Genomic DNA, 10808 nt, shown 5'->3' with positions numbered 1-10808 from the left:
CCCCCCCCCCCCCCCCCCGCCCACTCCCATGGCCGGTTACCTAGGCAAAGCCTCCGCGCCTGGAAACACGTTCCGTCGCTCCCGCTCGCGGCCGCCGAGGCCGGGAGCACTGAGCCTCGGGGTTGTAAATTAGGTAGAAATAACTACCTCTGTCAAAGCTCCTTTCTTTCTCGTGGGCAGCCGAAAGGAACACCCCCGTGTTCCCCTCCCCGTGGTGAAGTGTGTGGAGGAAACCGTGAAACGCACCATTGTGACCGGGGCTCCTCCGCGGAGTTTCCAACCCTGGGGAGCGGGGGCGGAGGTTGGGCGGGGGCAGTAGGAGTGGAGGAGAGACCGACAGAAAGGGAAAGACAGATTCTCAGAAAGACCGAGGGAGAGGAGACAAACCGCGGGGGAGAATTTCTGCGAGCGCGCGTCCGCAGGGAAGGGAGTGGGTGGGTGCGGGGGGAGGGAGCCGGTGTGGAGATTGCCTAGCCAAAGGAGTCTTTGATATTCACGTTAGGAGCGCCGAATACAGGTAAGATAACTCGAATGAACTCTAACTTCATTCATTGTCCCTAAGTAGCCGCGTTGGGCAGCTTTTTTTCTTTCCCCAACTCAGTTCTGTAAAATACTTCTCTGTCGTGGGAATAGAAGATTCAGGACAGATTTGTCCTTTACCTTTGTCCTGGCACCCTAAGGCTCTGGGATGACAGCCCGAGATTTCTGATTACTAAACTCCTTGCAGCTCTTCCCTCTGAAGAATCCAGAGGCGTAAATAAAAGGCAATCTCCAGGAACGTTCTTTAGAAGCAAGGGACAAATGCTTTCTCTCTTACTACTGACCCAAGCTTCCAACGGGTTCGAGAGGTGCCTTTGGAAGCCAGTCTCCGCAGGCTGCGCTCTCATAACCGCTCTCCTCTCACCACTGAGAACTTTCATTTATTTCTATTAAGAGCAAAACACTCAGAGCAACTTCTCCAAAAGTCAGTTAAGAGTAAAACATTCCCACACCAAGCCAAGGCCTGAAGGAAAGGAACACCATCCCCACGCGTGTCCGGGCTCGGGAGTCGGCAATTACACCCGATTACCTCTGAAGGGAAAAGTGTATACGGGCAAGTAGGCTACGCCAGGCAGACGTGCCTAGGAGAGCCCCAGGCTCATTTCAATACAATAAGCCACATTCCTACAATTACGCCCTGTTTCCAGAGATCACCGGAGCGCCTTTGCAAACTCCAACCACTGCTGCCCAGGCCCCTTCCCTCTCAAGCTTCCTCCCAGCCAACCAGCTGGGAGTCACCGTTAGATATATTAACTTGGACCCACTGAAGCCCCTATTTTCAATCCTAGTTAAAAGGCAGGAAAATTACTGCCGTTCATCACCGGAGCTGCAACTCCCTGCCGCTGCCGCTGCCGCTGCCGCCGCCGCCGCCGCCGAGAGCATCATTACCATGACAACTAGAGCCGAAATACCCTGAATTACATCGCTGGAGCTGCTACTGCACAAATCCCGGTCCTCCTCTTTGTTAGAGGCTTTTCGCCTCTTCGGGTGGGGGCAGGAATCCCACGAGCTTCAGAGATCCCCGCGGGCCCGCTACAGGGGAAAAGTTTCAGATCAGAACCCACCGGGCCACTCGGCGAGCAAAGCCAGAGCGAGGAGGCGAGGGGGAAAAACCCCACACTCAAAGTTGTCAATTTCGGGAGCGACGCTTCCCAGCGCGCCAACTTTTTAACAAGTCCCCCAATTAACTGGGCGAATCTCATACGTACTCGAGTGCTGTAGCGGTTCCGTCTTTAGAGCGAGTTTCTAGAGAGCTGCCCCGAAATCTGCACTGGGGGGGAGTCACAGCTGCTGTCCCGGAAGGGCTGCGGTGTACAAGCCCAGCGGCTCCCAGAGGTGGTGCGCGTCTGGCAGGGGATGCTGCGATCCCGACTCATGGGAGAGTGCCGGCGAGGGGTTCCGCGGGCGTCCGGGCTCCGGCCGCGACCAGGGGGGAGGATGCCGCCGCAGTTCCCACCTCCAAGGCCACCGCCGGCGCTGTCAGCGTTGCAAAGTGAGTCCGGGAGGGGCGTCCGGCTGCCGCGCAGCTCTGCACGGGCGAGGGCGCGGGGCGAGAGGGGTGTGAGCGCGCGGGAGAGAGTGGAGAGTGTGTGCGGAGCTTGTGTGCGCGCGTGTCTGTGTGTGCGAGTGAGGGAGCGGGTGTGAGCTCGTCTGTGTGTGGGGAGCGGAGGAGGAGCAGGAGCTGGAGGGGTGGGGGGCGGGAGGCAGGAGACTCCGCTCTCCCGGCTGCGCGTTCGCTCGCTCTCTCGGCACGTCATTTATGCCACAGGAGCCCTAGCGGCCTCTCCATAGAGTGCCTGGAATGCGAGACGTCAATGTGACGCCATGGGACGCTACGTCACCCTCCTCCTCCCTCCCCTGGCCCAGCCGGTTCCGCGTGTGCGAGGGAGGGTGTGTGTGTGTGTGTGTGTGTGTGTGTGTGTGTGTGTATGTGTGCATGTGCGCGCGCGCGCGTTCCCCGGCCATTCTCAGGGCTGCACAATGGAAACTGCGCGGCACGGCCAGCCCCGGCAGGGGGGCCTTTTGGACCCGCGCCGCCAATCCCTTCGCAGCGGCGCTGCTCTCCTGGGCGCGAGTCTGCGAGAGGGTGCAGCGGCCCGCCTGCGGGTCAGGCGGGACCGCCCAGCTGTCAGGCTCGGGTGGAGTAGAGTTGGAGGAGTGCTGCTGGCGCGACTCCGAGGCTGCCCCGAGGCATGGAGCCAGGGAGAGGGGGGTAAGGGAGAGGACAGCTCTTCCGAAAGGGAAGGCTCCGCCAGCCAGCTTCTCCGAGTGACCTGGCAGCCGGTGCAGGAGTCAGGCACCGGCCCGAAGACTCCCTGAGGTGCAGCTGCGCTTTCCTCAAGCAACAGTTCCAAAGCTGTTTAAGTCTCTCTGGCCCTCAGCGTGTAGACTAATCCCTCTCCTCCTATAATTTGCTGAGTGCGTGTTTCGCACTGGGATGCAGATGGCTCCGGGAAGATAAGGTTTTATTTCTTTATACTAAGGTGTGGATTTCCTAACTGGACCCACTATAACCCAACTGAGTGCACATTCATCATCCACGTGCGCGCTGCAGAAGAAACTACTTAATGTGTGTAAAAGAAACACACGTGTTGAACAGCTGAGCGGGTCTGTTGCAAATCATCCCCCCCACCCCGCAGAAATGGAAATCTCAGCTCGCACTTTCACTTTTTGCTGGTTGCCCCTCTCACAATCTCCCAAATTAAACATTTCGAAATCAATCAACAAGATTTATTAGTGAGTCTCTCGCCATGGGATTTGCTCTGGTCTTCTGGGACACATTTGTCATGAAACAGTGTGCTGAAAGCCTCAGCGACTGTGTGAGGGAGAGCAATTTCTTCCTGGAAATGTTGAATTTAAGTGTGTATTTCTTGCTGAAAACAAAAACAAAAATTTATCAGAGTTAAAGTCTCCTAGTTTCAACGTGCAGCTGAGTGAAAGCAACCTCTCTAGAAATTAATTTTTGAGGTGGAGAAAATATTTGAGTGAAACAATGCAGACAGGCATGGTCCCCATGTGGTCTGCTTGAATCAGATGTGGCATTCTATTTCTTTGACCTTCCCCAATCTTTGCGTGTGTGTGTGTGTGTGTGTGTGTGTGTGTGTGTGGCGTAGTGGGAGGGAGCTGTCGACAGCTCAAGGTTCAGAATCGAAGGTTCGAGTTAGCACCAGAAACTTGAAAACAAAACTAGTGTTATGTATATTATATATACTATTATATACATATGTATGACATTGGTTTATTTCTTCGATTCCACAGAGTGGTGTGGAGAAGACCGTGGGAGGATGCTCCGAAAGTTGACCCAGCAGAGAGGAATGGAGCCTTTGCACTGCCGCGGGTTCCAATCCAGTCTAGGAAGGAAGGAGGGCGCTGCTACATTGTATCCATTCAAAGGCTGGGGGGTGGGGGGAGCAGGACCTGGAGCAGCGCGGCGCTGACGCACAGGAGGCGCGTGATTGACGCAGGCGATGTTACTAAATTCGGCAGTTGGCCGGGCCCTGCCGCCGGCGCGCGCCGCAGATAGCGGAGTAGGTTCCCCTCGGTCACCCCCGCCCCTTCTCCATTCAGTGCCGCGCGGGGCGGGGCGGAGCGCGCGGGGCGGGGCGGGGCGGGGCGGGGCGGAGCGCGCGGGGCGGGGCGGAGTGCGCGCGGCCGCGTCGGGATCCGGCCGAACCAAATATAGTGGAGCCTGGCTATTTTTAGCCGGGCCTCGGGCGCGAGCCCGCCGCGTGAGGGGGCGCCCTGACCCTGCCAAGAGTGCGGAGGGGGCGGGGGCGGAGTCGCCATCTTGGACCCGGCTCGTCCCCGTCTAGTGACCGGCGGCGCTGGGCAAGGCTCTGCGCAGGGGGTCGGGGTGAGTGGGTGTGAGTCTTGGGAGAGAGGGGGCGCGGGCTGTGACTGGAGAAGAGGGCGAGGCGCGGGCGAGGGAGCGGGGCGCGCGGCCCGTGGGGCGTGCGTGTGTGTCGGACGGCGTAAGCCGTCTGCCAACCTGCTTGGCAGTCCTGCCACCCGGCGGCCCGGCCAGCCCCGAGTCGCGTGGGGGCGGAGCCGCCCGCGGCCACCACTTCCTGAGAGCCGGGGATACCCCTCCCGGACGTCACGGAGGAGCCGAGGCGGCGGTGGCGGCCCGGGGCTCATCCTGCACTTGCATCACGGGTGCAGCAGCAGCTGCTCTGCTCCTTTGTGGCTTTTTCCCCTGTTGAGTAACTGCTTTGTTAACTGAAAATACCATGACGGGCCAGTGTGATCACCAGCTCAAGACCTCAAAGAAAGTGAAGCTGTCAGGCAAGAAGAGGGAGACTCCCCTAGCCGGCTGTGATGGTATCTGGTGGGTGGGTGTGTAGAGAAGCACTTGACAGTTTCCACGTATTACTTCTTGCCTAATTCTTCACCCCCAAGAAGGTTTAAAAATACTTTTATTTCCATGCTGTAAAAATTTCATGTGTTCTGCACCCCACCCATTCCCCCTTTAGTTTGAAATCTCATGCAGAACTGGAGTCAATGTAGAGCAGAAACCCTAAAATTAGGTACAGTTTTTAGGAAACAGGACATCTTTTAATGAATTTATTGAATAAAGTCAATTTTTAAGTGTTAATATATAAAAAGGTCTTTGCCCACTCAGGGTTGTTCCAAGGCTACTAAGTTTGTTCATATGAATCGGGCTCCTCCAGTGACAGTTTTAAACTCGTGTCTTTGTTTACCTTTAAAAAAAAATCGATTCCTGGCTGAATATCTCCAGGTAAAGGATTTCTCTCTTTTAAGTGGATGTGTTTTTCTGGTTGTCTGTGTTGGTTAATTCTGTGCTTTCCCCAGCCCCTCTTTTGCATCCTTTCCTTCCTGAGTATCAGGTCACCAATCTTTGTTCCTTGACTGCAGTTGGGCTGAGGGCTGTTGTCTGATTGCACTGAGCCAATCAGCTGGCTTAGTACTCCTCTGGGTAGGAAGTTGGGCTGACTGTTGGAGAAGTTCCAATAGTCACTGATAAGTGGCAACGTCTTTGCACTCAAATGGAAAGTCATGGAAGGAGAGACAAGGAAGGCTGTCTTACAAATTGGGACACCATCCTCTGCTTAATCCTTGGTCTCTAAACCTATGCAATTCCTCAAACAGAATGAATCATTCTCTTTTCTTTTTCAAATTGATATCTATTGATCTATACCTTTTCATAAATCTGATTTACTAGAAATCACAATATTCTGTAAGGCATGTGTAATATGACTATTTCAGTAGTCTGAATTACCTTTTTGATGACTATTTTGTATTAAATGAAACTTAATACTTTATAATTAAATCTCTTCTTTGGGGAAATCAAATAGAATAAGACTACCTTAATCCGTGCAATGTTGAAAACTTAACTGGTTTGGTCCTTTTTCTAGAAGAGAGACATTCATGTGTGGCCTAGTTTACACACACAAAGCAAAGAAAGCAGTTTTTGCTTTCATGAAGGGTATGGCAGTCAATCTGTAAAAAACTCTTTCTATGAAGTAACTATTACAGATTCATTGGATATTAACCTTTCATTTTGTTTTGGTTTTGTAGGTGAAGTCTGCAAGAAAAAAGGTGCTCTTGCTCTTGGAAAATAAAATATGAAATTTGGGGAAATTTATTGCGTGTGATAGAAAACAATCACTTTAACAAAGTGGGGTTTAAAAAATTGCTTTAAATGCTCTTCTGATTAAGCAATGACATATGATGTTGTTGATTTTGCTAATAAACAAAGAATGATAAGTCTTATTAATGCTAAGGTTGGATAAGGAAAAGCGAAATAAAAAATCCAAGCCAGAAGATGTTACCTGAAATGAAAATAGGAAGGGAAAGTAAAAGAATTGTGTAAGTCCAAGTTTCTAGAATCACTGTAGAAGTTATATATATAGATATGTATAGATATAGATATAGATATAGATATATGTAAAGATATATATATAATAGAAGGTATATATATATGTATGTATATGTAAAATTTGGTAACTGTAGCTGACATTCACTTACAAACTTTAGTGTGCTGGGCTCAGGAATATGGTACTACTGTAGTAGTTTTCTGACTGATCTACCTGCATATCATCTCTTCCATATCAATTCTATCATTGCTCAAAAGGTCTGGATATTCTCTTCAAAGGTCTCCATATCCTGGCCTCTTTATTTCCACAGAATTTCCCCATTCTAGTCAAACTGGTATTTCTACTGCTCTTCAAACATCTTTCCCCCTCCCACATTTGTTCATAGTTTTCCTTTGTATTATGTTCCCTTCTCCTTCTTTTCTGCTTATTGAGATCTTATCTTTCCTGTCAAACTAGCTCAAGAAATGTACTCAGATTGTGTTTTAGTCTTTTATAGAGTTCTTACTTTACAGCTTTTTTTTGGTGCTTTTGTGTTCATAGCTTATTCTCCTGTCAAACTATAAGCTTCAGAAACATGCTTCACACATCTTTGAAATTTCTGTGGCACCTAAGTTTAACATAGATAGTAAATATCCATAAGATACTTCTCTCTTCTAAATTTGAGTATAGAGACCAGCCATAATATAAATAACAAACTATATGGATTGGGAGCTTCTTGGCATGCATTAATGGATGTATATGAGATCATACATTAAGCTTTCTTCACCTCAACTTCTGACAGTCCTGATTGAAGATACCTTGTTAGATAATGGCTACAAGCCCAGACAGTTGCATGTTGATACAAGGAAATTGCAGTTCGGCTTGTACCTGTTGTGTCTGCATAGGAAGATTTGTTAATGATTTTTTTTTTCCTGATAGACTTGATTCTTATTTTACCCTCTTTCTCCCTTTATTTACACTTTCTCTTATGCTGCTTTTTCTTAGTGATGAACCAGATGCTGTAGGCTAGGAAATGTAATGTCATATTCTTGTGCAAAAATTTCTTAAGATTTACAAAATTGAGAACTCTGACATCTGTGTATAATGAGTTAAATATAAAAATTTCTTAATTTTCTACCTCTTCTGAAATATATTTAACTAGATGTGTATGGCACTATGTATATGTAGAAGTGAGCTAGGCAAAGAGATTTTGGAATTATATTTGTAGGAAGTTTTAGAGAGAGGCTCTTGTGATTTAGAATATTAAAATTTACTTTAAAAGGAAAAAGTAATAGATGAGGGAAGACTTTCTATACTACAGATTTTAGAAAACAGTAAAAACTGAGATAGAAAGATTACTTAATAGCGTAACTGCTAATAATATTTTAAAATCTCACTAAATGATATATTTTTTTAATTCATTAATAAATAACAGGCTTGGAGTGTGGTTAAAAAGAGAGTTTGTTTCTTTTTTTTTATTTAAAAAAATCTTTTAATGTTTATTTTTGAGAGAGAGAGAGACAGAGTGTGAGTAGGGGAGGGGCAGAGAGAGAGGGAGACAGAACGCAAAGCAGGCTCCAGGCTCTGAGCTGTCAGCACAGAGCCCAACGTGGGGCTTGAACTCACAGAATGTGAGATCAGACCTGAGCCGAAATTGGATGCTCAACTGACTGACCCACCCAGGTGCCCCAAGAGAGTTTATTTCCTAGTCATGTTTTTCCCCAGTTGCTGGTAAACTCTAGAAGACCACAGATTTGGGGGAGAAAAGTTACTACTCTTGTGTGATAAATCAACTTGGGATATTATTTATACCTATAAAATGAGAACTTATTTGAGCTAGAAGTGATAGATGAAGTTAATATCTTTTTCCAGATATAACCACATAACCCTTTTCCTTATCACCCAACTGTGAAATAAAAAAAATTGCCTCACATGAACTTCAGTTGCTTCAGAATGTTCTCCAGGAGTGGGATGCTGTATTTCCCAGAGAGCACTAGATTGCTTCTCAGAGGCCTGGGTCTGGCTTGGATGCCATGAAACTGCCCTACCTTGGGTAAGTTTATTAAGCTTTTTTTTTTTTGGAGCCTAAATATCATCATCTATAAAATGATAACATTGGGCTATCTGATCTGAAGGATCTTTTGGGTTCTGGAGTGGAATGCTTTTTTAGGCCAGTTAAATATTGTGAATCACGAGTCAGCTCTGGTCTAGTCTTCTGTCACTACCTGATTGCTGTAGTCCGTAGGCTCAATAACTCTTTTGTATCTAACATGTATGCTTATAGTAGTAATCTTACTAGTAATATATTAAACTGCTTTGGCCTGTGTGATAATTGTAGCTATTGAGTGGGATCTTGGTAGCCTGAAGGAGTTAATGTACTGCTAGCATCACAGCTTTCTCTTATCCATAAAGTAGAAACGAGCAGAAACCTGGATAGTCCAAAAGTCATTTTATATTTAGCTATGGAATTTGTTTTTTTGTACATTCATCTGAATATGGATGAGTAGCAAATTGACTTCATACAAATTAATAAACTTTCATTGGAATGGATACTGTTGTTTGTTTCAGTTCCTTTCTGATCCTTACTGCATGCTAGGCATAAACCATTTATTTCTTCTTAGATGTAGCAGCCAAGGAATAACTGTCCTTTTTGCTTTTTTCTGGAGAATGATTGGTGATGGTGAGGTTGTAAGTCTTTATATCTCCTTGTAGAGTGTAAGTAGATAGGGTGAAATATTAAGAAGGTTGGTCAAAAGGAAAGTACCAAATAGGTTTTAGGTTGAAAAAATATTAGCACATCAAGCAGGAAGAATGCAATAAATTCTGTTTGCAAACTTGTTACATTTTCAGTTGGATACATCTTTATGGATAAATAAGAGCCAACTTTATAGGCATTGAGAAATACCTATTTTAACACATTGCAGGTTTATTTATTATCTGAGGTTTGGAGAGTCAAAACGTGGTTTGTCCATTAACTTAGGGCTGTTTTTTAAATGCCTGTTCTACATATTTAGGTATCTGGTTTCCTGCTTAGATCATGTAATTAGTAACTGATTCTGATTTTTTTACCATAATACATTTTCCAGTATTTATTCCGCATGTTTATAGTTCACTACTGGAAAAATTCCTCCCTGACATCTGTTCTGAATTAGTTCCCTTTTCCAGTTATGTTTTCCTGTTTTATCGATTGTGGTGATGAGAATAGAAAGCTTATATTTTAAAGATTTATCCTATTTAAGTTTAGTGAAATTGAAACATACTACCTCATTATTTCTAATTTCTGAGAATGATTTTCTTATTTTAAATTCACATGTTCAGTTACTATTTTTACTCTTTTAAAACAACAGAATAAACTGGGTAAAAATTGAAATCCATTTACCATAGTTTCATAGCATTTTACAGCTGTCAATTGACTTTTTAGTTTATTTTTCATATTTCAAAATGTTTTTTAAGAGAAGCTTCTGTTATCTCAAAATCTTTTAAAATCTCTTTTTTGTTTAAATTACCTTGGACATATTTATTTTGGGGGATGAATTTATTGAGCACTTAGAGCAGTTCTTGGCACAGAGTAGGTGCTCTGTAAACATTTGATGGGTGAATGAAAGCAGTTTTCAAGAAGCTTTATTCCAAATATTCTATTTTCTTTATCCTAACCAGCCTTGTGGCCTTAATAACTTTTCTGAGAGAGTTTTACGTAGAGTTTAGGCCTAAGAGAGCAGCCGAGGAGGCTGGTTGCACATTAGTGTGCTGTCACCATTGCAGCTGGTCTACAGAAGAGCTGTGCCTTTAGTTGTACCACTCTGTGACATCTGTGTTTGAACCAAGAACCAATTCAGGTATCCTAAGGAATTGTACCACATTTTGACTTAACTCCCCCTAAGAATTAATCTCTGGCTTATCTCTATTTTGATGTGCCTCTCTTACTATAACACTTTCACAAGATTGTGTTCTTTCCTCTTTTCTTCACTGCCTCGGCCCTGGGAATAAACAACCATCAGTGAGTTCTTCACTTCTAGTCATCAGGTTTCCAACTGTAACCCTCACTTTGCTTTTCATTTCTGGATGCTACTATTTAAGGCAGCTTCCAAGTGCATACTCACTTGTCCACCATCTATCACCCATAGACTGAGGGGTCCAAATGTGGAATATTTAGTAGATATCTCTGGAATTATATCTACTAAACATTTAATATATTAAGCATTTAAAAATTTACCTTTTGAAAAGGTAATGCATTCACTTGATTCACACAACAAAGTGTTTAGAAATGAGCAGTTTCCTTTCCACCCCTGTTCCCCATCTATTCAATTCCCGTCCTTCCAGAATTTTTAACTGCATATTCAAGCCAATACAAATATAAATTCTGTTTTTCATTTTATATAATACATATAATTATATATGTATTATTCTCCCTTTTTTACTTAACAGTGTTTCTTGGAGTTCTTTCCATAACAG

General features: G+C 45.5%; 1 protein-coding gene across 1 annotated transcript in view; it reads right to left on the bottom strand.

The window, feature by feature from the left end:
• Window positions 1-124, bottom strand: part of NR4A3 (nuclear receptor subfamily 4 group A member 3) — a 37841-nt gene extending 37717 nt beyond the window's left edge. The window contains exon 1 of the mRNA XM_049627285.1: window positions 41-124. The gene's annotated coding sequence lies outside the window, so the exon portion shown is untranslated. The remainder of the gene's footprint in view (window positions 1-40) is intronic.
• Between the last annotated feature and the right edge of the window lie 10684 nt (window positions 125-10808).

Source organism: Panthera uncia, chromosome D4 (assembly GCF_023721935.1).
Source record: "Panthera uncia isolate 11264 chromosome D4, Puncia_PCG_1.0, whole genome shotgun sequence".
Classification (NCBI taxonomy): Eukaryota; Metazoa; Chordata; class Mammalia; order Carnivora; family Felidae; genus Panthera; species Panthera uncia.
This window is presented reverse-complemented; position numbering and strand designations above follow the sequence as displayed.